General features: G+C 39.5%; 1 protein-coding gene across 1 annotated transcript in view; it reads left to right on the plus strand.

Annotated features, from left to right (window-relative positions):
* The window catches only part of Rg (A kinase anchor protein rugose), a 305,329-nt gene that overhangs the window by 196,676 nt on the left and 81,394 nt on the right, over positions 1 to 27,259 (plus strand). The gene's annotated exons all lie outside the window — the stretch shown is intronic.

Below are 27,259 nucleotides of genomic sequence, written 5' to 3' on the forward strand. Positions count from 1 at the left end.
GAAACACGAAGGCTATGCATACCTTTACGTAACGCGGACATATTGGCACGTGTCGATGAGAGTGACGTGAAAAAGCGAAGCTATTATGCGCCCCTCAAGTTGTTGCATTCGAAACTTGTTAAAGGAAACATAAGGACGGCGAAGCAGAGACATAAGAACAGAAAAGTTTCGTAAATAATAGTGGGTCCTTAGTCGCCACGTCAAGCAGAGGAAAAGCCATTTACTCTTCCCTGGGTACGCTCAACTTGTACCTACTAGCTGTTCCAACCTCGCGAGGAAACTTTCGGCGTAAAAGTAAATAGAAATTTAAACTGTATACTAGAAACAAGTTATAAGAACCTTGTTCTCCTTTTCTTACATCCTTTGATCGCACGTTCGCGTTGTGAAAACGTTTGTCAAACAAAATTCGCAATAAAAACTGATTTGCCAGATTTTTGGCATCACGGATCAAAATAGTTAGGAAAGCACCTGTTCAATAACTTCGCTAGTTAATCAAGTATTTATACATTCTTCTTCAGAAATAGTTTATCGATTGAATAACATAAATAGTATATTCATCTGTACATGTTCTATTAACAGGATAGATACACAATATAAATGGTAGATAAATTAATAATTTCTGAAGTAGAAAACAGTGATCAAGTTATACGAACCCCTAGCGTGAATTCCCAGTATCATTTCGATAGTATTGGTTGTGGTTTGATATAATCTGTTGGAGATCGGTGTCCGTCATCCTCAACATCCCGTTCAAGTACGTCCCTGAAACGTTAATACTGTTAAGGGAGTTTCCACCTTGCTACACCTCACTATACATAGCGGTCCCCTACATATAGGTGTCCCCTATGTACGCCGAATGTCCACAGAAATACATACGTGTATATGTATAAACAGAGGAGTATCTGTACCATTGAAATCTAACTAGCCAGGTGTGATGAAATATACAATTTATGGCGTGTTATCTTAACAATTGTAGGATATTTTTCGTTTTTGTAATTCTCGATGTAGAAAATATGGCTGACTAAAAAACTGTAGTAAATTCTGAGTTAGAATTTGTAGCTAAGTGTTCACTTTTCGTGCTTCTAGATTAAAAGGATACCTAGAAATAAAATTAGAACTACTCCTATCGAACCCTTTCGGTGTTAAAGTCTGCGTGCCAATTTACAGTTAACTTTCCCTGAAGAGTGGATATTGAACATTCTTCAAAGATACTAGAGAGACTGAAAAATATATAGATACATCTTGAGTATGTTGCTTCGTTATTTATCGATAGCTGCTTCATAGATATAGGAAGACCTCTAAAGGGGCAATTAAAATGGATGAGACATCGCCGTGCAGCGAAAGAGATCAAGCGGAGGATGAGAAAATATCGTTGCTCGGCACGAGCGTAAAACTGGAAAAGTAACAAAAACAGCTATCGTCGATAGGATTACATCGAATCTTTTCATTAAAGGAAATCCACCTTTGCCACGGATTCAAGACTCTTCGAATCGAGATCCCTCTGTCCATTATTATATAGCTATTTCAAAGGAATGAAGTATTGCGCTGTTTCCTCTAGACTCTAGTGATTTCAACATGTATTCAGCTTATTATAAACTAACATTATTGTTAATTAAGTGTTAGTATTAATAATGTATCACGTTTTATAGACCTCATACAAAACATTCTTACGTCTAAATTAATCAGCTCACGTAGTTCCCCTGAAACCTATAAGCCCTGCAAACACTAGCAACCGCCATTAACAGCATTTAGGCGGAACAAGTTCAGCAACACGCTGCTACCGCTGTCCTATCGATGAAATGTAAATTTGGATAACTGCTTGCAAACGTCATTCGCCCCGATACAGTCTGTACCGTCGTGTATTTGTCTCATGCATATGCCACTTGTATAAACGGAAGCCAGTACATGGGAACCTCTCTGTTGTTTTCGCTCCTATCCATTTTAACGTTCTATTGTGACATCCCGAATATTTGTTAAATTACATCTGACGAATTGCAACAATTTCAGACAATATTTCTAGATTGCACTTTGAAAACAGAAATCCATCTTTTTAAAAACCCATTGCACACTTGTCCCGTCTATGTATTCAGCATGAAAGAACTATTAATTTCGAAGCAGGAAGATTGATCTGTAGAAGAGCAAACACGTTACAGTGAATTTATCTGAACCATTTGACGTCGATAGCCATGTTCGAAGCAAATTTAACAAGTTCGCGATGTCTCTTGAAGTCCATGAATAACCCACGGCGCCGGTTCGCGAACTATCGGCATGATTTAAGCGTTATAACTTGGATATCGTGGGATTACCCGCTAGTGCCTTTCATAAATTTCCCCGTGAGTTATGGATGCGTTCGCTAGGCGGTCTTTTCCCATGAAACGCGCGTAAACTGAATGCCATGAGAATGCGTCACTCTTCCACTGCAGAGAGACAGGGAATAAAAACAGGAAGGAAGGTTTCGCATTCCATCGGACAACCATTTATCAGAATTCGGAACTAGACTAACAAAACACAGACGCGGCCCGTAACGCGTTGCATAAATCTACAATGCTGTGCCACCATCGGGATTGGATGGCTTCCAAATGCCCCGGGCAAACAGAAAAATAAATACGGATCGGCGCGTGCAGTTGCATCAACCAGCGTCTCGAATCGTCAAGGAAAATTGCTTTCAATAATTAATGGCTGGTGTTTCTAAATTTGCTGAGGACTTGCTGTCTCGAAAGTAGGGAGTCCAGGTCTTTGCTAGATGGTAGTTATTCAAGGTATTGATCATTTCAAATTACTGAAATGGTGCATATTATTGTACTATTTTATTTTAATCGCGAAGAACAGAGGAAGTTTAAATAAACCTATATTAAACTTTATTCCATCTTATTCCACTTTATGCAAAAAAAAAACATTGTCTGCATCAAATTTCTGAATAGATTCCGATTTACTCTGGTGAATCTCTAAATTTCTCTAAACTCCTGCAACAACAAAATGTAGATACGTGCATCTAATCACGTTCTATCGTTCACGTATGCAAATGAGGAACCATCCCCCTAAATGAAACGTCGAAGGTGAAATCGATTATCGCGGGGAAGTGCTATAATGCAATTAAGCAACAAAGGGTCCCGGACCTTAGCTTTTGCGCAACACATTAATTCCACTCGGTGAATTACGCCCTGTCGATTGCAATGTGCATTTCATTTGCCCTGACGACAAATTAATAGCACGGGTTTGGTTACATTGAGTAATTTCGATCGAACGCATCGAGTTCAAGAAAGGGCGAGGCTAAAATTCAATCAATTTCAGAAGACGTAAGACGTACACATTAATTCTGATTATATTTTCAGATATGAAACACACACGAAATCATTTGCTTTTATGAAAAGGATCCATCAATTTTACATAACGTAATAGTTAACGTGTTAAACGAACTCGGTTTGAAGACAGTAACTGGTCCACGTCAAGAGCGGGTAGCCAACAGCGTGTGAAAAGATCACTGATATTAAAAATTTAAGTACTACATCCCTCTACGACTCTGTTCCCGCAGCGGAACTATAATTTTTACGTCCATTAACCCAATATGCCAGCAACAAACGGCCGTGGTTACGAAAGTTTGCTCAACTCGGTCTCCCAAGTCATTAATCACGCAATTTAATGGACGCGTGTAACTGCGAAGCATAACCATCCGTTCTCATGCCATGCACCGAAATAGTGCAAGACGTTGTGCAGAGGATGGTTGTTAATGCAACACGTCGCCAGGACCATTCGCGCGTACAATGCGGTATAAGTACGCGATAAGGTATCATCACGTCGCGGGAAGCTGAAAGCGCAGCCTCGTTCGCCAAATATTGGGTCAAGTTTAACGCTTTGACCTCTCCACGCACACAGTCTATAAAGCGAGGGAACAAAACGCGAAAGTTCCTACTCAGGCGAGCTCTCGTGCTGCTAACAGCATCGAAATTGCAACTGTGGCGAACGCGACTGCCCGTAATACTCGTCCCAGAGTGACGAGGACGTTTCGAGCCTGTTCCACGCGTACACACGCGCGGATGTCTTTGGTTATTAGCCTGGCTTGGATATTAATCCCGGTTAGTGGCAAGTACCGCGATAACGGTGACACTTGCGTTGCGGTCACCTCGAATTTATGTCGAGTGAGGCTGCTGGAGCTTCTGTTCGACACGAATTAGCAGCGAAACAGCGAGCCTTTACAGTGGATACCGGAGGGAACGTGTTGCAGTTAATCGTCCATGGGTCAGTGGGGAAGCAGTGAAGATTATAATGGTCCACGTGTATTCTTTGGTAATACATATAGAACGATGGTCAAACAGTGACTCATAACCCACACATGACTCTTCTACATAAGTATCTACTGTGATTTCCTAGGTTGTTCTTAGGTGGTAAAAAGACCACCCTCGGTTTCTCATTACACATGTGAGTACAAAAACGTCTTGGAGAAAATTCAATTCAAGGATGAAAAACTGAAAAAGGTAGTTTCCCCTTTAAAATGAACCCACATTGACTTGAAACTTATTATATAACATCAGTAGAATATGTATTTTCATAAAGGAGTATGGAAATCACGAATCAAGGCGAGATTTCGACAACTTTGTAAATTAAAACCTATAACTGTGAACATTGTTAATGACATATTTCGTCGTTAGCAGACCAGATCGTTACAGTTTTGTGCAAATAGCGAAAACGGAATCGCTGGAAAGCAACTTCAGTAACAAAACGAGACGCTATAACATTTTATTGTTTCGATATCGGAACGTGTATACACGTGTTACAACAGTTCGACAAAAATAACGAAACGAAAGCACAAATGAACTGCCGGTTTCTACGGTATTGTACTTAGCAGTATCGTGTATTTTAGAGTTACAGAGCGTTCGCGATAACAAATTCTTAATTCTCGATGTAGTATTACTCGATCCATTTAAAATTAGAATTTCCACCGCACTGCTGTTGTCATGAAAAATATTCATACATTTTTCGAACGTGAAAAATGTATAATAATCTATTCGATATTTTTTGCCGTTTTTTTTTTTTTGGTCGAAAAATCTACTACATTTCACGTCAGCGAGGTATTTATATGCGCAAACGGATTATACACAGTGGAGGAGAGAAATTATTACGTATGCAGTGGTACGTCAAAAGTTCGAAATGAATAATGCGGCTTATACGCTATAATAATTTCTTATTCATCCCCGACGTAGAAACTTTAGAAATATTTCCTTTTTTCTTTTCTGAGCCTCGCAGGAACCGGTTCAGACACCGCTGATCCAACGCAGCGACTTATTTTACAAGTTCTCAAATACTATTTATTATTAACACTTGACTGAAATCAAACGTACCAAGTCTGGATACAGGTCAGAAGTTCTCGCGAAATTTTTGTGAAGTTACCGACGCCTACATTTATTAATGTTAGCCTGCTGCACGTTATTTCGCAGAAACTCCGTCGGAAACTTTATCGTAAATCATATAGCGTGAAACCATACATCTTTTTCTGTCACGTCGAGAAATTTAATTAAGCGTTTTGGATGAATATTGGACAAGTTACTGTCGATAAGTATTTAGAAATTGCAATGTTAAAAAGTTTAATATATGGGTAGGAAAATGTTATTTTATCAGAGTAGAGTATCCAGTATTGTATAAAAATGCAGTGCAAAATTTGTTCAATTATCAAGATCCTCTTGCATTTTGAAATTGGAAAATTTAATTTTCCACGAATCCATCAATCATCGTGGCCCATAAAAATAAACTTAATTCTCATCACTCTTCCTGCCAAACATAAATTTTGCATCACAATGCTGACAGGATTCTCGAGAGAGCGTTTTGGATGACACCTACATCGCTATCTACCTCGACGGGCTCTTTAAATGCGCAAGAATGATGCGACATTACGGGGCATCTTCAAAGGAATAATGGCAGACAGTTATGATTTGGGGGTAAATATACAACTGCAAGAAATCCCAGAAGGACATCTGCAACAGCCAAAGAAAAGTAATTAAGACCGTTCCAACCTAGACGTCGCGCTATCTTCTCAAACGCTACTAACAACGCGACCTCATTATTATACGGAGATAATGTTAATCTCTTGTGGCGTTTCAAAATTACATTTTTAATTACCCCAGTTCCATGTTGCAGTACAGATTGGGCAACGGTTGCTAGAGGAGACGCGTTTGAAAATGTAATATCTTCTATGCAGAGTTATTTTTTGGATTTACCTGGTCATTATGGAACAAAAATCAAGGAAATATTATAATTAGAGAAAATGAAATTGCTTTGAGAATCATTCTACTGTAAATTCGACTGAATTGTTTTGTATAATAATACTATGGTACCTATGCATTACTGAACAAGGGTTTTCGTTGCAAAATTCGTCAAAGGTACTTGATGCAGTCTTCTGAATTGTGGATATAAAATTGGTCGAAAATTAAATACTTCAAGGGGCCACGTCGTCGTCCACTTTTGAAACTTGAAGGATAAAGTAAATTTCTAAACTTTAGAAATTTGAAATGGATATTATTTTAAGCTCTATTTTCATAATTTAATTTTATTTTGATTCCAGTATACGACATTTAGAAAATCGTTTCCATTACTGTTTCTTTGGTCTATATACACTCACACTGCGTGGTCGTTAACAATCTCATAGCAACGCGCTGCGACTAGAGTTGTCACCCAGAGCTCTATTCAAATAGCGCGGGTCCTCGAGTGTTCGGTTGCTTGAACGTACCTGGAACGTAATCTAGTCGACGACGCGATTTTACGAGAAGAGAACGCGTCACAGCCACAGAAATCGTTCATGGGACAACGCCCCAGCGCGTCGCGTCACGGTATTCTCCCTAGAATATACGCCCCGGGCGAAAGAAGACGAAAAAAACATGCTTGGTGTCCTGCAACCCCACGAAAGTCGCGCGTTAACTTTTCTGTCGCACCAGCTCGTGACATTTTCCGTCGCTGCTACGATTTTTGTGGTACTATGGCCGCAGAACCATTTTAAAATAATAAACCGAGATGCTTTTCTGAATTTAACATGAATATTTAAAATGTAATTGTTGATATTCACTGGCGATGATGGAAATAGTAAAAATAAGGATATTGGAGGCTTAAAATCGTTGTCTGACATAGCACAACGATTTTTCATTTGAAGGTATTCTCTGAAATGATTGAAGTGTTTCGCGAAAAATGGATTTGGCTGCACCGTATATTTGATATCCTAGAAGAAGATTGATCTCGAGAACACAGCTGAAACCTCTCTTTTAGACGCGTTGCTTTTGAAAAGCGATCCTCCTTAAGGTACTCCAAGCGTATTTGATGTCGCACACAGAAACTGTGCGCGTAGAAACATGAGTTTGGTGAAAGAGAATTAGAGGCTGTGATATGAAAGAAGTTCAAATTTAAATTTAGTTGAATTTGCTAGAATTCGTGTATATTTATACCTCTCTAAAATTCCTTTTTCCAAAACAATTACGATAAATTCAAATAAATACCAAAATTAGGTGCTACCGAAGCACTTAAACCCTGTTCCTCAACAGAAATAGGAAACCCAAATAAAAGGGTGAAATCATGACAAATAACCTCCCCTTATTTTCTTATCAAGAGAGAAGAAAGCGTCTCCTATTAGACTTCTGATCTGTTACACAAAAGTGAGACAAATCGATCTTAATGAGAAACGATTTGTTAGGGGATATGTATGAGGGAGGAAAATATTCGAGAAGCGTGATATCGAGGAGGAGCCACTGGCAGCAGTCTAGTCGATAGCACTGCGAGTTGGTTTTACCATGAAAAACGAGGGAAACGGTTGCAGGGTCGCATAAACAACGCAAGTCGAGAAACACAGCAGGGTTCGAGAGCGGTTGCACGAGCTATGCTTCCGATTCCGAATAGCCATGCGTTTCTCGGCTAAATAAAACGAAAAAACGCGAGGTAACTGGGGGTAAAAAGAAAGGTCATAAAGAATAGATGTTCCGTAGAAAGAAGTGATTTATGTTCCATTATAGTACATTAAGATAGATTAGATTCCAATTAAACGTTTAAAAGCACAGGCTGCTTTGCGATTTTAATACGATCTTAAAAAGCTTAAACATAATTTCTCCTGTTAAGTACAGTTCAAAGTTTAAGGTGATAATTTATGGGCACTTTTTCCACCAAACATATAATGGACACTTGGGCACACTTCGCGACTAATTCTACGTAAGGTATTTACTTGAGAGTCTTGTGCAGACTTTGAATATAATTAAACGTCCTGATTCGTCAACTGTATCGCAGTAATCGGAGCCTCAAAAATCCTTTCCGCTCTCTGGAGTAAATGAACCGTGTTAACAATGGAGATCAAGATTTAGATGGAAATCAAGTGATCAAACGAGAACAGTTTGAAGATCCACATGTGTGCATACTGACTGAGAGAAACTCGATATGTGATGAGAATATAGTTCCACGTTCACTGTCCACTTCTCCAAGACTATCAGGTAATATAAACACGATCCCCTCCTTATATCCTAGCACCTTCTCTGCTACATACTTTAGTAGCCCTTAGTATTTTTGTTAAACAGTACGGCGTGGTTACAGCATAAACAATAAGCCTTCCTGACTACCTACGATTCACTGGCCACCAACAAAATGTTAAATTCTACTTCACAACTAGAGTACCCATGTTCTGTCTCTCTAAATCGCCTTTAAATCTCTTTAGCTTAAAAATCGGGTCAGAGTCGGATCAGAAGTCCTCGCAAAAAAGGAAGTGTCAAACCCCTTGCTTTGATCCATGGAACGTGCTACCATCCTCGCAAATTGCACGACCACTAGTGGGTATACCCTTTCGAGCTAGTACACACTTTGATCCACGCTTTCTCCTTCCTCTGTTCTTCGCTCCTCTGTCACCTGCAAGTCCCAGGTTCTCCCCAGAGTCGCCAAGCACGCCAGACGGTTTCCCGTGCCGACAGAGTCGACGAGTCGCGTGAATCCATCGCACTGGAAAATTATTCCCAAGCTGGCGAGTTCCGTAGATCCTCGAGTGATCGGAGCCACGAGCCCGCGAAATCGGCTGAGCGATAACGCCGGCGCTGACGTCACGCTCCCGATAACTTAGAAATTTCCGTCAGGCTCTGAAACCGAGGCACTGGGCCGGAACAGCGCGGAACAGAAGGCTTTGCGCGTTTAATAGGGGGTTAGAATTATCGAGGCGTCCGCCCCTCGTTGCCGTCCCAAATGTTACGAGAGCAAAAACGCGCGGCTGCCCCAGAAAAAGATCGATACATCGGCTAGTCCGATACCGAAGATACGACAATACTATATCGAGCGACGCTGCGATGCCTTTGCTTCGTCCGCCGCTTAGAAACTGCTAATTGTCCCTGCTCGTCGCGATAGCGGCTGAACTGAGAATAGCGAAAGCTTTAGAAGAACGTTTTGTGCTGCTCCTCTTGTGGAAATATCGACACGACCCTTTTTCTCGTTTTACTCTTTTTTATGAGGCATCAGTTTACGTAGAAGTAGAGACCATTAAGAGAACTTAAACAAATACTTTTTTAAAATTAATCAACAATAATACTTATTACTGGATAATAATTCTGATAAATTTTTATTCACACTACTCAGCAATTTTTTAGGAAGTTCCTACCATTTTATACTGGAGTACGTTATTTAGTAACTTTGTTAAAGTATGATTATGTTGTTTTATGATAAACCGATTTGATCGTAATTATTTGATCGTAATGATTTGATCGTCAGATATAGCAGTACACATTCGTGAAATTTTCTGAAGAAGTTATTATGTACAGATTTCTTAACTTCGAAAATTTGTTGGGCTAAATTTAGATCTACAACGCACTAATTAGTGGCACGGATATGTGAAGTACAGAGAGTGTACAATCATCAGGTCATAAATGTATGAAAACTTCTATCCTGAAGAAATTTCATTAACATAATTTTCTGTACAGACGGCTATAAATATGGTAAAACATTAAGTTCACAACAGTCGCAATCAAAGACTCAAAAAATTGGGAGTTAAAGATCAATAAACTGCGATTTTAGAGGAAAAGCAAAAGACGGCTTTCATTTACTTTCTGCTTTCGAGGAATGGTCTTGACCCAACTCGATCGTGGACCTGTTTTATTGCCAATCAGAGGCCGCGAAGAGAAATGGTGCTCGTGAATTCGCTGGACGAAATGAAGTGGAAATTCCGCCGAGGGCGGACCCCGTTTTCTTCCTCTTTGAGCGTTCAAGGAAACAGAACATAGCAGGGCTTGCAACTGACGTACAACACTCGCGTTTGATTAAGAGTTGACGCGATAAACTTTCGAAGACTGTGAACTTACACGTACAATCGGTCCTTCTGCCCCTTTTCTGGCTGCTTTTCCAGGGCAACGACGAGAGAGAGACTTTTCCCTCGTCGAAACATCTCTGCAGCAATGAAAAGTCACGGTTCGCTGCGTAAGGAATCTCTCGTGCCCTGCCTTTTGCTGTACAACATTCTTTGCATATGCATTTTTATCAATCACTCCTTGCACGTTGCAGAAAATTCACTGCTGTACCTATTGTTTCTAAAAAGCATTCTTTTAAAGCACGAAGAGACTGCTTCAAATGAAAGTAAAGAATGAGACATAGCTGATAGTGAATTAAAATAATTCTAATGGGTATATTCCTTGAGGATGTGCTCTGAAACCTTTTTCAAAATTATTAAATACAAAAGCATGTAATGGAGCAGATCAGAGTAAAGAACTGTCAAAGAACAATTTAACCTACTTCTGCCTCTGGACTCAAAACTTCATAATAGAGTGCAGCTAGATTGCACAAACTCCTAGTTAGAGTTTAAGATGCTTATAATTTTATCAAGGTTTAGACAAAGGGTTTAATGTACGACAAATTACTCGAGCCCTATTTCCTTATCCTACAGGTCCGAAATTAAATCACACTTTCTCGAAAACCTTCATTTACCCAGTCCGTTTGGAAAGGTTCGCCTTCAAAGCAATCATATTTGAGAAGCAAAACTTCTTGTCGTTATATTCAATTACTGTCGGCAAAGCAATCGGTAGATCCGCTTAATATTATTCGTGCGATCCTTTTGCCGTACTCTCTTGTATATCGCGAGCTCCAGGTTTAATTGACGTTATTTTATTTGTGCCACAGACAGACAGGTACCATGAACTTTGTACGCGTCACGCAAACTTGTCGGTTCCTTTAATTTAATGCATTCTCTCGGCAGAGGCGCGGTCCGGAATAATAATTCATTATCAAATGACCTAACAGCGGCTCACCGTTATGTGGGATGCCTCTCTAGGGATGGTGAGCCACGAGAAACTTTTCCTTCCTATTTCTCTGGAGATTGTATGTATTTTCCTTTATCCAGCGTGTTTTTGTTTGCGACGTCCATCAGCAGCCTTTACCGCTGACAGCGCGGAGGAAGAAATTCATTCACCTATGTAACATCGCAACTAAGCTGAGAGATGCTTAAAATGCATTAAGCAGTTGCTAGAAATTTTTCATTAATATTTGCTGTGCAAGAACTATTCCATTTTGAGGAGTGTGTTCAGTTATATATTCAAATCACTGAAATTTTGATGCTTCATATTTTAGATATTCGAAGAGACAAAAATAAGATCATAATTTTAGGTGTTCCACCAAAGCTCGAAGTTTCGGGATAGATCGATCTCCAGAGGACCAGCAGTTCCATCTAGAGCTTAAAAAACTCATCCGATAGTAAGAACTCGGAGGCGAGACTCGTGAAAAGGTCGACAATCGTCTCCACGGGGTCCTGCCTCCGGGAGATCCCGCCTTTATTTGGCATGCACCCTCGTCTCCCGTTTATAAAGTTGCATTTCAATTCGAAAAAGGGCAGGAGGAAAAGGGAAGGAACGGGTCATATATGCAGGAAAGCGGCGGCGAGGCTGGCGCACAAAATATCCGTCAACGTGCCTCGAATCCTGAGCAACGTTCAATCTTATTTCGGTTTATCTTCATAAATCCCCGTTAAAATTGAACGCATGAGATCTGGGCGAGAATCCCCACGCGACCGATCGCCACGACACTACGAAAATTTCCATCTTGTCGAAATTGACTCCATGACGGAAATCTGTAGATGGAAGCGAGGGTAAACCACAACGAAATATTTCGACGCAGTGTAGACTGGTTCGAGGCTATTACGTTTGCCTCGTGTTTATGGGCAACTTCTTCTTGATTATAATTTTAAATCAGCCTTCCTCTTCCCACGGGGTTACTACGTTATCCTAGCTTACCACGAATACCATTTTAGAAAACTACCCATGAAGATTGCATCACTAGAGAATCAAATATCTCTAGTTTCATATTTCAGAATGTTTCGTCTGAAATAATTGGTACATTTATTCATACGTGTTTAATTTTTATTATAAATCTCTTAAGGCTATTAACTCGCCTAATGTATCAGGAGATAAATATCTATTTCACCATACAACTTTAGTATCGGGATAGTAAGATACATGAAACCTTAATTACCGAATATTGGATCTTTAGTAACCTAAATGTATAGTAAAAAGTTCAAAATAATATTTCCTTCTCGTTTTGAGATATTGGCAGAACATCTGTCCGTAGTCTTGAAACAGAGTTTTCTATTTCTCCTGATTCTTCCTTTTCATTAGTTAACCAAGCAAAAAGTCCTTTGACTCCATAAACTCGTTTTCTTTGTTCCCCACGAAAAGATGCCAATGTGTTTATACAATTTTACTTTGTCAGTGTACTTCCTTTCACGGAGCCAGCCATTTAATCTTTGACATTACTTTCTTCTCGTTCTGCTACGTAATACTACCGTCTTAAAAAGAACGAACTTTCCTTTCATCCTTTCTTTGCTTTACTCGTCTTCTGTTTGCGGGATTCTAAATATAATTTCGTCAACATCGACAGTTCGAGCAAAAAGCAGCTTTTCCAGTCTCTTTGAAATTGTGAGTACTACGAATGCAAAAGCTAAATAGAGAGAAATTTAATATTTTAAACAAAATATATGCTATGATTTTACAACTCGCATTTTCTTCCCCACTCTGGTTCATGTCAAAAAATGTTTGTGTCAATTTCTGTTTCTGGTTCTGTTATACCAAAGTGAACATTTTTTCTGACAATTTCGTTTTATTTATTTCATCCTCCAATCAATCTTCTTTACTGGTGAAGTCGAAAAGCCTGTTATGTGTCATGAGAGTAGTGTACGAGGCCACATTATTTTTCGAGCATTCAAAAATAAAGAGCATCCTTTTTTGGATCAGTTATATGTGATTTTTTTGTACAAAACTCCTTTCACAAAAATTTCCTTTTAGCTTTAGCTATGTAGAGATTTTATTTTACGTGACAAAATTATTCTCGAATGGAGAATTTATGTTTTCAGGCATTAAATTTACCAATAGCAATGTATTCACATTTCCCTTCGCAACGCACAGTAAAATTAGCACAATATGAAATTCGCTGCAATAACATCTACCTACTCTTCATTCGATGCAAGTATCCCACCCCGTCATAAATGTTGCATTACTTGCTCTGTGATACAATAAAAACGTTTGTAAATATTAAGCTAACAATGCAAAGCACCAGAGCACATTATTTTATCGGCAAATACGTCGCTCGCGATTGATCGAAGCTGTTTAATTTGTGGTATCCCATCGATTCTCCAATTCATTCGAACGAATGCAAATGCTTGAATTCAATATTCCTTTACAATCGTGGTTTCGTTTATTTCGCTGAAATTTAACGACCAATCACGTTTATCATCAATCGTCATACATCAATACTATTTAATGTGTTATCTTTCAAACATAAAAAAGTACCCTATAGAAACGAAAGTACCAATAAACTTAAACCACTAAAATTTTAAATACATCCATAAATTTTTCGAGAGCGATCAAACGAAATCCTGGAAGTCTCGCTGCAGGAAACAATTCGGGCAGTCCTTCTGATACTCGTAAAACAGAACTTCAATCTTGGAAACTGCGCGTGTGGGTGGTTTCTTTCGATCGCGCTGAACGGTCGGCGCACAAGATTGCCGCAATACCATGAATCTAAGCGTAGATCACCCTACGTACGCTACTTTCGACGAGATAGCCCAGCCGAAGGTCAAGATACGTAAGAATAAATCCCCTTGATATATCGAGTCGATAAGACCGCGTGATGAGGTGATGAAGCCAGGAGAGACCCACCCAGAGTTAGCCAGTCCTGCGTGTGATAGCCTCTCGCTCGATTGCATTCTGATCGAGGCAATTCCGTCGCCTCTATTGCCGCGAAAACTTCCAGAACACTCTCTCCCCTATATTACGCCTACTCTTCAATCAAAAGATGATCATCTCGATGTTTTAAAGATGTACACAGTTAGTGTTATAATAAATGAAGAAACTTATTTCTGTATGAGACAAGTAATTTGTGAGGTGGATTCTTGATGTATTTTGGGTTTCTCTGGTTTGCTAGCAATTCTATTTATATAAGTACCTATATCAGTTCAAATATCATCTGTAGATAGTATACGTCACGCGAAAAATGTACACATTTTGATATCACCATATGACAATATGCAGGAGGGGAAGACATCGAAATGCAACTCTCGAATGTAATCTAGGCAGCTGGTAACGTCACAGACTGAATCACGAAATTATGAGGAAGTCGCTCTAAAGCACAACCGTCGTTACTCAACTTTATTCAAGTCGTGTAGGCACGAGTAGATATTAATCTTCTTATGAGCATCGCGCGAAGATGGCAATGGGGAACATTCCAAACATTGCATTACTCTGTTGTCGAGTATCTACGTTTCTTGACATCAACTGGAAAACATTAACTGCGAGGAGCTTATAATCTCTAATTTTCTTATTCCGTATTCCAAGCGTTGAGGATAAGGGACTGATGTGGATGAGTCAGAATCTCTGAATACAACTCGACCCTCGATAATCCATGGAACCGCTGATCCTGCAACGTCTCTGATAAATCCCGACATAAAAATAGGATCGGATCGCCTGATTACGTAAAGGGATCCCTGAATAATTTGCGTAAAGGAAAACGTATGAAGATATTCAGGCATGGAATTGGTAGCAGTATTTTTTAACCCTGAGTAGAACATCGAATGTACTTTTTAGGCAAATTTTATCAAATATTAATTCACCTTTTATTAGATAGCATATTACAAGTGAAAATTTAAAACAATGGATCAATTTTTTAATACCTAATACTAGAAGATTTATATTTGTTACATATGAACATAAAATGAGTTTTGAATAGTTGCTTCACAAACTCAAGATAAGGCATAAATAGAGAGCTCCACTCTTGTAAGTTTAGATTCTGTCTTCCTCATCTACTCCCGTAATATGCATTCCAGAGTTGCATACATACTTGAGTGTCGTATATAGGCAGACATAACGTCTAAGTTTGGAGAACCTCTTGAAATTGATGTTGCAGTATCCTAGTGCAGATTGGCACTAGAATCCACCCAAACATCAACCCTTGCAGGGGTAGCAAAAGAGTTCATTATAAGAACACTCAGGAATCACATGATATCATAGCCAAAAACAAACGCCAGTTTCAGTACTGTTAATCTACATTAGCTCTACAATTAACGACGAATTCCCTATAAGATAAGGAAGTAATCCACGAAAGAAAATTTAACGATTCACTGAATTCCCAAGAAAATGAATCACCTCCATTACCGATGAATTAATGAAGGCTAACCAACATCGTTGATCGTAGCCACACGTAAAACACGATATCGCAATTTCAACAGCGCACACCCTGAATTACAACGAGAATTCAACCGATTTACGAAGCATTCGACACAGCACAGATCCAATATCTTCTGATCCGAACCGCATCATTAGGTTATACTCGCACGGTAATTAACAATTCCACGTGTAATTTCCCGTTCGCGTCAATCCGCCTAGCTCGCTTTATTATCGAATACCGCGTATCACAAGTACCGCAACACTTTTTTGCGGTGATTTGAACTACAACCTATCGCACCTAATCAATTATGCTTCATTCTATGTAATATTGTTATTGGCTTTCAATACCACTAATGTAATTATATTACGGAGATATCTGGTCATGATTACTCTCCTATAATCCTATGTAAAACTATTCACGAAGGGATAGGTGCTTTATTTCGAAAATTGATCGAAGAAGAGAGAGGAAGATTTATTAACAATTACAGAAACAATAAGAAATCAAAAAGCTTTGCGAATTTGAAACTTTGAAATTTAAAACGATCGAAAAATTGGGAATTCAAAAATTTGAAATTTCAAGTGGTTGAAATTTTGAAAATTTGAAATTTCAAACTGTTGAAATTTTGAAAATTTGAAATTTTAAACTGTCGAAATTTTGAAAATTTGAAATTTCAAACTGTCGAAATTTTGAAAATTTGAAAATTTGAAATTTGAAAATTGTGAAATTTGAAGTTTTAAATGTTACACAGAATTGCATACAGCGTTGGACTGATAAACTTCACCAGTTGATACAGTACTTCAATTGTAGAGTCCTCGAACAAACAAATCGAAGGTAAATAAATTAGCCGCTGAAGTGTTGTTTTAGCGACAAATAAATTTCACGAGTACGATTTCCTTTAAGAAGTTTGCCAAGCAGTTTTTAAAATCTCTCTCTCTCGCTCTCTCTCTCTTCCTCTCTATGCTGGGAAACTGTTGACAACGTAAATTTGACGTCGTACTTTCATTAAGTCTCCCCTTAAAGTACCGAACAACTCGTCCAGGAACTGATTAAGGATACTAACAAGCAACAACTTTTTGCGTCCGGCTTACTAACTTCTTGACACTAACACCATTCTTTCGAAAAACGGCTGCTGAAACTCTTGTAGTTCTGTCCCTCGGCTGATACAATTAAAAAGTTCACGGAGCTATGTGATTCGATTATCGAGGTTCGCCCGTTCAATTCCTAATTTTATTTCTAGTCCGAGAAGCTATAGCTTATCGGAGCTTTAACATTGACGACAACTAAGCTGCGCTAAACGACTGGAAAATAGGAGTGATGTCAATTTCCTTTCCAGTCGAATGAATACGTCTGAGAACGATAGACTTTATTTTATTTAATAGGAGGGTAAGAAAGGAAAGGGGAATGGAAGGAGATCGAGGAATGGAAAAGGGATAACGAGATACCTTTGTAGATGTCTGACACGAAGGAACGCGAGTCAAACAACGGCCGATCTTCGGAAGTGATGATCGCAATTCAACAGTGGATGCCTCCCACTATTGATTGACATGTTCGGATCACTCGGAAAGTAGCGTCATTAATCCACAGCACGATCCCATTTCCCTCTCTTTTGTGAATTTTTCTCCCCTCTCAACGTTTCTGCTGTCTTCACTTTACATGAACGTAGCTGACAGAAGCGCGGACCGCTCCTATTTTCTTTCAAGTTATCTCGTTACCTTCTGACATGACAGTAATTGTACTGCTGCCTTCCGCTCGTACCTGTTCTACGTCTACGAAAAATGCTCTGTGTTTGCATGGTTCGCAAAATACGGTAAATACGATCGACGTTTTCAGTAACCCTCATGGAAGTCGATAAAGGCTACAGTACATGTAGAGGTGCTAAATTTTATTGGCTACGATGGTTTTACGAAATTTCCTTTAAATGGGATAGTCGGCTCACCGAAAATATTTGGGGCAAATTTCAAATATTTTTGGTAAAGATGTTTTCGATGTAGAGTGATTTACGATGTTAGAGATGAATTGAGTATAACGTGGTGACGACTAACAGCCTTAATACAATTCTTATAATCTGTTTTACACATTCTTATTACAGTGACTGAAAGCGCAGAATGTTTCGTTCCTCGAGAAAAAACGTACAATAAAAGAATAATTACTCCACTCGAAGCATCCAAAATCAAGTCGATGGAAGTATCCCAGTACCAACGCCGACGCTCAGAGAAGGATTTCTCCCGCTTTAAAAGCAATATTTCCCTCCTTAATGAAAACTGCTTGCCGTTAACCTGGTGACTCGTTACACTCGAACAATCGGAAAATAATATCGCTAGGAACAGTGGAAGGAGGTTCAACAGTCGTAACCTGAACGGACATTTTATATCCGACTAAATCAATGTACGAGCTTGCTTTTAGCGAGAGAGGGGGGGCTCCAATTTACGGAGATTGGAAATCCCAACCGGGAGGGAGACGAAAATCGCGTGGGAGAGGGTTGGGAAAGGAGAGAAAAGAGGGGATAGGAAAAACGCGATCCGGACGAAAGACTTGGGCTCGTTGGCGCGATGAGATAGAATCTAAATTACGTTTCGCCAAAGAGGAGGGAAACGGTCCTCGTGCAGCACTGGCGTCATATTTATCTAGCTCCGCGACGACGTACCCGTGGGCTTAGGCAAATTCCGCATATCGGTTTAGATAGTTGCGGAGCAGCGAGGAGACGAACCACCGAGGTAATTGAAATGTAGCGGCCCGGTATAACTCTATTTCCCCCGAGCTGCCAGACGCGGGGCGGCCGCGACTTTGACGATGCATCGACAGACTCGAAACGCCGCCGAAGACCCTCGAAATTGGAAATTTACATACCTCAGTCACTTTCTACAGGTTATACGACAGGAGACGAATTACATGTTCACGGTAATGTGACACTCTAATACGTACTTGAAGAAATTCTCTCTGAATAATAAATCTTGTCAGGATTTTATTTTATTAGATTTTCATCTACAGAATAAGAAAAGTACTTTTACTTTAATGTCTAGGTAGACAAGGAATCTTCGGAGACAAAATGGTAGTGAATAATAGCGAACACATACGTATGCACAGATAATTTCTCAAGGGATGAGATAAACGTATTGTTCTGAATTTTTTAATAGTTGAGGATCCCAAGGGTGAAACGCTTGGTATACACAATGGCTAGGAAAATATCTGTCTTGCTTTATACTTCAGTAATATTTTCCTGAATATTCATCCTCATATACAAGACAAGCTAAAAAGCATCAAACTTCTCTCCAACTCTGTTTTCAAATCACTCTCAATATTACACCCCTAATTCTAAACAAGAAGCGACTTATTCATCCCCAAACTCAGCTTCTATCAATTAAACAATTATCTGTCTTCCCCATTCTGTTGTTTCGAAAACTGCTGTAGATATCACACATACTGATAACTATTTTCTGTGACGTGAAGATGCATGGATGACTATGAATCACATTCAGGAGCAAAGTTCTCGCGACGAACAGTGTGGGCGCGACGACAGTCGTCAGGATGGACGAACCGAGGAATGCACGGCACGCTGAAGCCAATTCCCGGTTGTTCCAGAGAATGCCACAAGCCTGCGCGCTATCGCTAAGTTATGACGTCTATAATACTGGTTGGTATTTCATTGTTACCATTTACGAAACGGTCATTCCATTCCTCACCACTTTCGCAATTACCGTCCAGAAGGGCTCACCTTTCTTTGTGAAACTTTCCAGTCAGACGGCCGCGCAATCAATCCTCTCGCGTGTCTCTGGTAATCGCCTCGAACGAGGAGAATTATCGCGATCGTATAAAGTGAGTTTAATTTTTCGGGCGTTATTGCACGGTCGAGCTGTTGAGATGAATGACTCCGCGGTTTCCAATATTTTTTAAGGAGACATGAGTGGTGTAAACTCTGTTATAACAGATTGACAAATTTTAGAGCGGACTGATTTTAGTTCAGAACATTCATGTGTTTATCAATTGTAATATTTCAGTAGGAGTAGAAAGGAATTTAATTTAAGAAAGTAATGTACTATACTTTACAAGAGATAGAGCCCATGGTTTAAAATTATGCTGCCATTCACATACATATTACAACACAGGTGTTCGAAGGTGTACTGTAAAAGTTTGTATATGTCGTTCTTCCACAGAAATATTGGCTTCATTAATTATTGCGATCCATATAATTGGTTTTCGATATCGTTACTGTACTATTTTGAAGTTACTTCTTTGACCCAGATGCATACCTGTTTATATAAAATACCTTCCAAAATATAATAGCGTAGGGTACTTCATTCTGACCACATAAATATTTACCCAACGTGATATATTTACAATTATCGTTTTATTATCCATATTCCCATTGGATCGAGATCAAATATTTACGAACCTATATCGCCGCGATATTCACACTGTTAAATATTGATCTCTGTATTCAGAAAAGGAAAAAAACCAAGAAGAATATATGAAAGAAAGGGTTTCCAGCTGTAAAACGAAGGCACATATAGAATATGTAGATGGAGACGTGTGAAAGAGCACCGTGTCAATGTTTGCTATTCGCGAAGACCGCATAGCTTATTCTAACCATCATTCTCGCCATCGACGGTAATACATCACTATATTTCGCACCGATTTCGCTCTCAATTTACATAAGTACCAGTACCGTCGATCAATGTACGCGCATGACTACAAATAAATTGAATTCTTCTGATTTCACGGTTCTATGAAGACGTTTCTCTCATCTCACATACTGTTTCTTATTGTTTCCTTCTTTTACGCTTCTTTTGCTATTTCTGATATAAAACAATACACGAAAGGATCGACAACTGGAGTTTCGATAACTTATTTATAACTTGAGAAACAGAACTTGGAATACCATATCTCACAGTTCATTCAACTTTTATATAAAGCTCAGTAAAACGCCAGAAAAATATAAAGTCCGCTGGTACATATTTCAAATATACGTTTTAAATTAAATGCATCCCTGGATGGCTGGTTTCAATTAATTGCCCAATTAAGGAAACTTAGTAGGAAACTTTAATAGGCAGTGTTTTCAACCGTAGGTACAAAGATAATTGCAGTGCACATTATTAAAAACGGTACTGCAGAGAGAAGAGGTGAAAAATAGATGAATTCCATTGTTACGTTACCGTCGCGCTCGTGGAACGAAAAGAAAATCCGAGGAAAATTATGTTCCCCGTCGTCATCAAGCTGCTCTTTAAGTCACGCTACTTTTACTATTCCCCGCAGTAACCAGCAATTTAATATTTCAGGAATGCCTAATCCTTCTACATGGCACATTTGAATCGCTAGTGCGGCCACCTAAGAACATTAATTAGAGACATTTTAATTTTTGCAAAATTCTGCTAAAACCTCCGAGAAGATTAAAAAGAAAAGATATATTCCTGAGAAGAAAATTTAGACTCTATAAAGCTTCCCTACTTGCCAGTGATAAAATTTTAGTGAACGAGAAAGCTGACAGAAAAGTGGTTACCGTAAAATTTTTCTCTCGCTAAGGGAAAAATCTTTCCTACCAACGTTAGATGCTTGATGGACTCTGATTCTGAGAGAGTTCGTTTATTTTCCCAAAGCGTTCAAACATTTATACAGCAAGAGCTTTCCATGTTAATTAGCCTGAGTTGCTTTAAAAACGTGAATTGTTTCGAACAAAAGTTTATTTGTCTGAAATCTTCCTATCGTTCCCTATTATTAATGCAAATAATTAATCTGTGTATTACTTTGCAACCATCGAGACACTGAGTTACATGATTTTTATTTATCTAAGCGAAATTGAATACGTCTGTAATTCATAAGAAACAGGATCAGAGATGATCAACTTCTATTACAGTTAGAAATATTCTGATACGAAAAGTCTTTGATTCTTCTTACGTCAGAAAAGCGTCAAAGACAAGGATTACGGATACAACCAAGGATATCATAACAAAGTCAATTAAAAGTTAGAAAGTTGATTAAAAGGAAGGTGGATAGCGGTGTACTGCTCCAGATAAAGCAGGAATTGTTTGTTCGCTTCTCCAAATGAGCCGGTGCACTTCGTCTCTTTATTTATCTCGACGTTCGCCGTCTCCCGTTTCCTCGGCCGAAAAACTCATCGACTTTGCGGCTCTATTTTCCCTCCGTCTTTGCAAAAGCCCGATGGTTCATATTTCCATGAAACGCCGTAATCTCGCGTAATCGCCTATTTACTCGCGCCGTGTCGAGGAAAAAGGATTGAAATTGCCACACACTTACGGCAACCTGTTCGCAATATAGAAGTACATACATGTCCGTGTACTGCACGGATATGTTCTCCATGAAACGGGCACGTCGTGGTTGTAATAACCGTATTTACTACGTCCACAACTACAACAAATTTAACATGCATCTATCTGCAAGTGAAATTTTTAAACTTTTCATCCTGTAAAAGACATGGCTAGTAAGAGGCATACATACATACTGAGTATGGAAACTGAAAACTATTCTGATTTCGTGTATTTTGTTAACCCTTTGAAAGTCAAGACAGTATGATGGCTCCTCGATTTTCCAATATATTAGTAGTACTATCCTCTCTGCTCTCCTCTTCACTCCTTCCATCTTTGTGACATTTCACCACCCTCCGTTTCCCTCAGTCATTTCTCCCCTCCACCCTTTTGGACTTTCTCTCCTCTCTTATATTTCTTGCCACCCTCTATTGGGGTCCATCCTCCTCTTCTCCCTTGTATGTATAGGCAAGAGTACGGGAAAGTGAGTGGAATAAACAAAAGGACTGATGAGGACTAAGGACCTAAGAGGGAGGGTGAAAGGGTGTAAGGAAGTAAATAGGGGAACGAGAGGAGAGATTGGAGAGGTGATGGAGAGGGGAGGGAGGAGAGATGGGCGCAGGAGAGAGGAGAGAGAAGAGAGGTGAGGGAGGAAGGTGGAATGAGGAGGCAAGAGGGGGGAAATATGATGGAAGAAGGAAGAGATAGGGAGGAAAGATGAGGTAAGAGGGAGAAGTGGAGAAGGAGAAGGCAGGAGGGTGAGGGAAGTAAGAAGTGTAGGAGGAGAATGGATTCAGAAGAGGTGAAGTGAGGAAAAATTGAAGAGAGAAGAGAGAAGAGAGGAAAGAGGAGAGAGGTGGGAGGTGGGAGGGCAGAGGGCTGAGACCTGTGAGGAATAGGTCAGTGATCGGATGGTGGGAAGGGTCAGCGGATGAGGGAGACCGCTGTCCATTGAGTGAGCACCCTTGGGATGCTCACGCAAGGGACCCCGGTTGCTGCGGGGAGATCCGTCCTCGGCGAAGTCAGGGAAGGATCTGAGGAATTGACGACCCCGAGGTTGTATTTATAACCCTCCGAGAAAACATAGCAATGACGTCGATTAATTTTATTGGTTGATTGAACTTACGACACCAAGCTACGACGAAGCAGTTCACGAAAGATTGATATACCTGATTTTAGTAACAATTCTAATTATACTCAACACTTTATTAGTCGCCTTATCTTATGTAATATTAAAACATCTATTCCTAATTTTTTTCTACTGGACCAATTCGGATGATAAATACTTCAAAGGGATAAGACGACTGACATAATTTAAAACATATTCACTTTTTAGTAATATCGTTTGCGGACAGTATTCACGGAATTTGTTCTTCACAGCAAAGACTTGCAATAAAAACGCGTCACAGTTGACAACATTCACGAAGACGATTTCAAGAGGATCTGTGCACAAAGAAACAGGCCACAAAACTGAAATGCAACTTTGGTTCTCCTTGTACATGCATTTATGCACATGCAAACGCATATTCTCTTTGATGCAGGCTCTAATCTCGAGCGTGCTATACGTATACACCGACTGTTCAGAGTACATCAAGCTCCAAAGGAAGGATGTCGTAAAGGTTACCACAGTGTTCACAGTTCACTGCTATCGAGCTCCCGAATGTTTCGAAGTTAATCGTTTATCAGGTGAACTGTGAACGACCATGGCCCCTGTTGGCAATGTCCCGAACGTGTTTCAGTTTTCACGCTTCACATGTAACGCAATAATTGTGAATAACCGAATTTCCAAAAAAACAAGAATAGTACAAAGGATAATCGATAAGTATCAAAAGTATTTATAAATCTGGGGCAGTTTAAATTTACGCAAATTCGTAATCACAGATGAAAATATTTTTCCAAAGTTGCTTCGTAAAGAATAATTCTCACAATTTTCACTGAAAAATAGGGCAAAATCAATCATACATTTCTTGAATAAAAAATTGTCTTTCACTGTTCTCTACCATTCCCTGCCTGATTGATCGGGAATCACGAATTATCCTATATTTCAATTGGCGATGAAAGAAAACGAAATATCGGAACTGAAGATTATAAGCGACGGAAGCGGAATCACGAGGAATGAGATTTAAATAAGATGTCAACGACGCCGTCGCCGATTCAATTTACCAGGGACAGTATCGGCGAAAGAATCGAGAATGAAACGCAGCGGAGAATCTGATTAAGGACGAAAAGCTGCGGCAGTGGAGCTGGACAGCTACGGGCTGCTGATTCCATAACGATATAATTAACAGAAACGAAAAGGAGGAAAAAAGAGGGATCCCAGTTTCCGTTCCATAATCACGTCGAAGAGATGCTTCACTTCCGCTCCTCTTCCCTTTACAGTCGATACTTCCGCGGTTTTTCATTCGCTCGGTGCAATAACGAGAACGGGGGGATAACAGCTCAAGTACAGGGGTGCTTAATCAACAACTTCTCAACCGCGATGCTTCTGAATATCAAAAGGGCAGAAGTGCATACAGGAAGTAAAATAATTGATACTATCTACCTAGGCACCTGTCAGTAGCACTCTCCAGCAAGACAATTTTAAAATGTAAATACTGTAAATGTCGACTTTACCCCTGGAATTCCACTCGCCATTAGGAATCTTTCGAGATGCATTCGCGGGAAATCTATTTGCGGTGCTGCGAGCATTCGCGAAGCTGCTTTCGACGATTGGATCTCACGTGGATTTCAAATCGTTTTAACCACGAGATTTTCTTTGCCGTTTTCATCCCCTGAGAGTGATATTCTACCTCTTTGAGAATGAAAGCAGCAAGAGGTCGTTCAGTCCAATTGATATGGATGCTCAAAATTTGCATAAATCATTCGTACTTTCTGGATAAATTTATTAATAGGGCAGTATAGTGTACTGCAGAAGTAGTTCTCGAATATAAGAAAACGCAAAACAACGCCCATGAAACGTAGCACGGTTATCGAAAGAATAGCTCGCTTTGGCGTCGCAATCAAGTTTAGAAGCCGTATACCGATGGGAGCTTTTAGCGTGACACGGTTGTTGAAAAGTAGGTGCCAACCCCACGAGTAGGTTTTAATGCTTGAAGCGAAATGGACGGAGTTCCAGGCATGAAATTGAACGATCCAACAGAAAACATAATCGTATGACATCAGCACAGCTGCTCGAGATCAATTTTCAACAATAGTCGCTAAAAATGTACATAAAATTAACAAGAAAAAAATGTAATTTCTTGACAAATTTTATTTAGTTTTTATTAATGTCAGTACTTCGTTATCCTTCCTTTGAAAACAGAATTTTATTGCCATTTCATGTCAGGTGGATGTTTAAAATTCAATAGTCAAACTTTCGCTTAAATCTACATCGAAGGACATCGAAACGAGAAACTTTATTTCATTTAAATTTATACTTCATTTATTTTTCTTCTTCAAAAATGAAATTATGATTTGATGAATATTGTAACATTGATATACTGCCACGCTGAATTCGATACCACCCGAGGGAGATCTTGTTTCGATTATATCTTATTGTCTACGTGCTCCAATATACATAACGGAGTGATGCAACTGTATACAAAACTCGACACGATAACGATATCGTGGGAAATAATGTTTCTGTATTATTGCAGAGAGACGTCCATCGAATGATTCGATATCCAACGTAATAACGTTTGCTTGCATCGAATTCTTCTAGCGTCTCTTAACGCTCAAACGCTTCCTCTTCCTTTTTGAATCCACTGAAAGCGTAGAATATCCTTTTGGTACAAGAGAAATACAGAACGAGAAATTCATAGTCGATAGTGGTACAGAAACTTTGAAACTGTACCTAGACTTTAACTGATTACGTATTCCATTCATACAAAGCGAATTTCAATAGTCACGTTGAAATTAGTTGGCTCCTCTAAGCCACTTTGTACTACTTACAAGTAGTAAGGTCCGTTGTGACACAGACATGCTGCAGCACAGTGCGCTTACTCTAGATACAGTGATATAGGAACATAATTCGAAATTTAATTTCACGGAGATAAATTAGAAAACTTGTTCACTTTGAATCTCTAAAAAACCTAATCCAGGACATCGATCCAAATTTTAAGCTCATTTATCCTCCCCTCTGTTTCGAATTTCATTGCGGGTCATAGGATTGACTGAAGAACTGAACGCTCCATGAAATATTTCTCTCGCAAAATTAAGTTTAATCAGGGCAGCCATCCCCGGAAGTAGGATGAGGAAACACCCGAAATGAACGAAAAACCTCTGTACTGCAGTTATTCGGATATCCCTAACTCTCGTGCACTAAAACTTCGACCTGTGTGGAGTAAATTCCATGTCGACGAATTTCAACGGCATTTTCGGGCTTTCTACGATACTCGGATAATTTTCTCTCTCTATCTCTCGTCCACCTCGCCGCTCTTTCCGTGGTTATCTCGCTTCCTGGCTTCAGCCGCATATTAGCACAGGCACAGTATAGCGTAGACCTATCATCTAATGTGATTTTGCAACATACGCTCAGGGCGTTCGCGAACCCCCTTTCCATTTTCCTGTCACACTTAACGTTATCGATTCAGGTTGAAATCAAATTATGATGCTAGCAATAATCAGAATAAAAGGAATTATTTTTGAATATTTCACTGTGGTTTTGTCAGAGATGGAGGCTTGCAGAATTTTTCAGTTCGATGAAGACGCTTTGATATTTTTCAGTGTTCTGACCTTTCAGAATATTTCAGGAATATTTCAACCGAAGCACTTTTATTTCTTGAATTGTATCGATTCCAAAGCCGCCGTTTCCATATGCAAAGTGCACGATAGAACCGACGATTTTTCACGATGTCAGTATTACTATGTCCATAAAGCGATAAGTCTATCCTGTATCTGGTTTGTGATACGAATTCTTCGTGTTAGTTCACTTTTGATATCCGATCTCTCTGCGAGGCCTGAATAACTGCATCCATCGCCGGCGGTTATAATAGTTTGGATATTAGCTGTGTCGTACGATGGAAGTCGGCCCCTAAGTTTGCGCCGTGGCTAATGCCTTCGTTAATGCATCCCCTAATTATGGGAGTGGCTGTAATTAGCTAGATATTGCTCTGATTTACAGTGATTGATAATTAGCTGGCTATCTTATGAAAACTTTCAGAGAAAATAGTTCCTAGGGATAATTATATGAACATTACCTGTCAGCAGAAAAATAGGGGAAGAATTCAATCAAGAAAATTCTCTACAGATTTCCCATTTCTGAACTTTGAAAACTGTGGACCTTTATCCTCTCCAAAGGTTCACGAAAACGACTCGGCGAAGAATTTAATAAAATCTTGATACTGTCAGGGCCGCGAGTACCGCTGGAAGGAATTAAACGATTTCCTAGG

This window comes from Calliopsis andreniformis, chromosome 3, assembly GCF_051401765.1.
Source record: "Calliopsis andreniformis isolate RMS-2024a chromosome 3, iyCalAndr_principal, whole genome shotgun sequence".
Taxonomy (NCBI): domain Eukaryota; kingdom Metazoa; phylum Arthropoda; class Insecta; order Hymenoptera; family Andrenidae; genus Calliopsis; species Calliopsis andreniformis.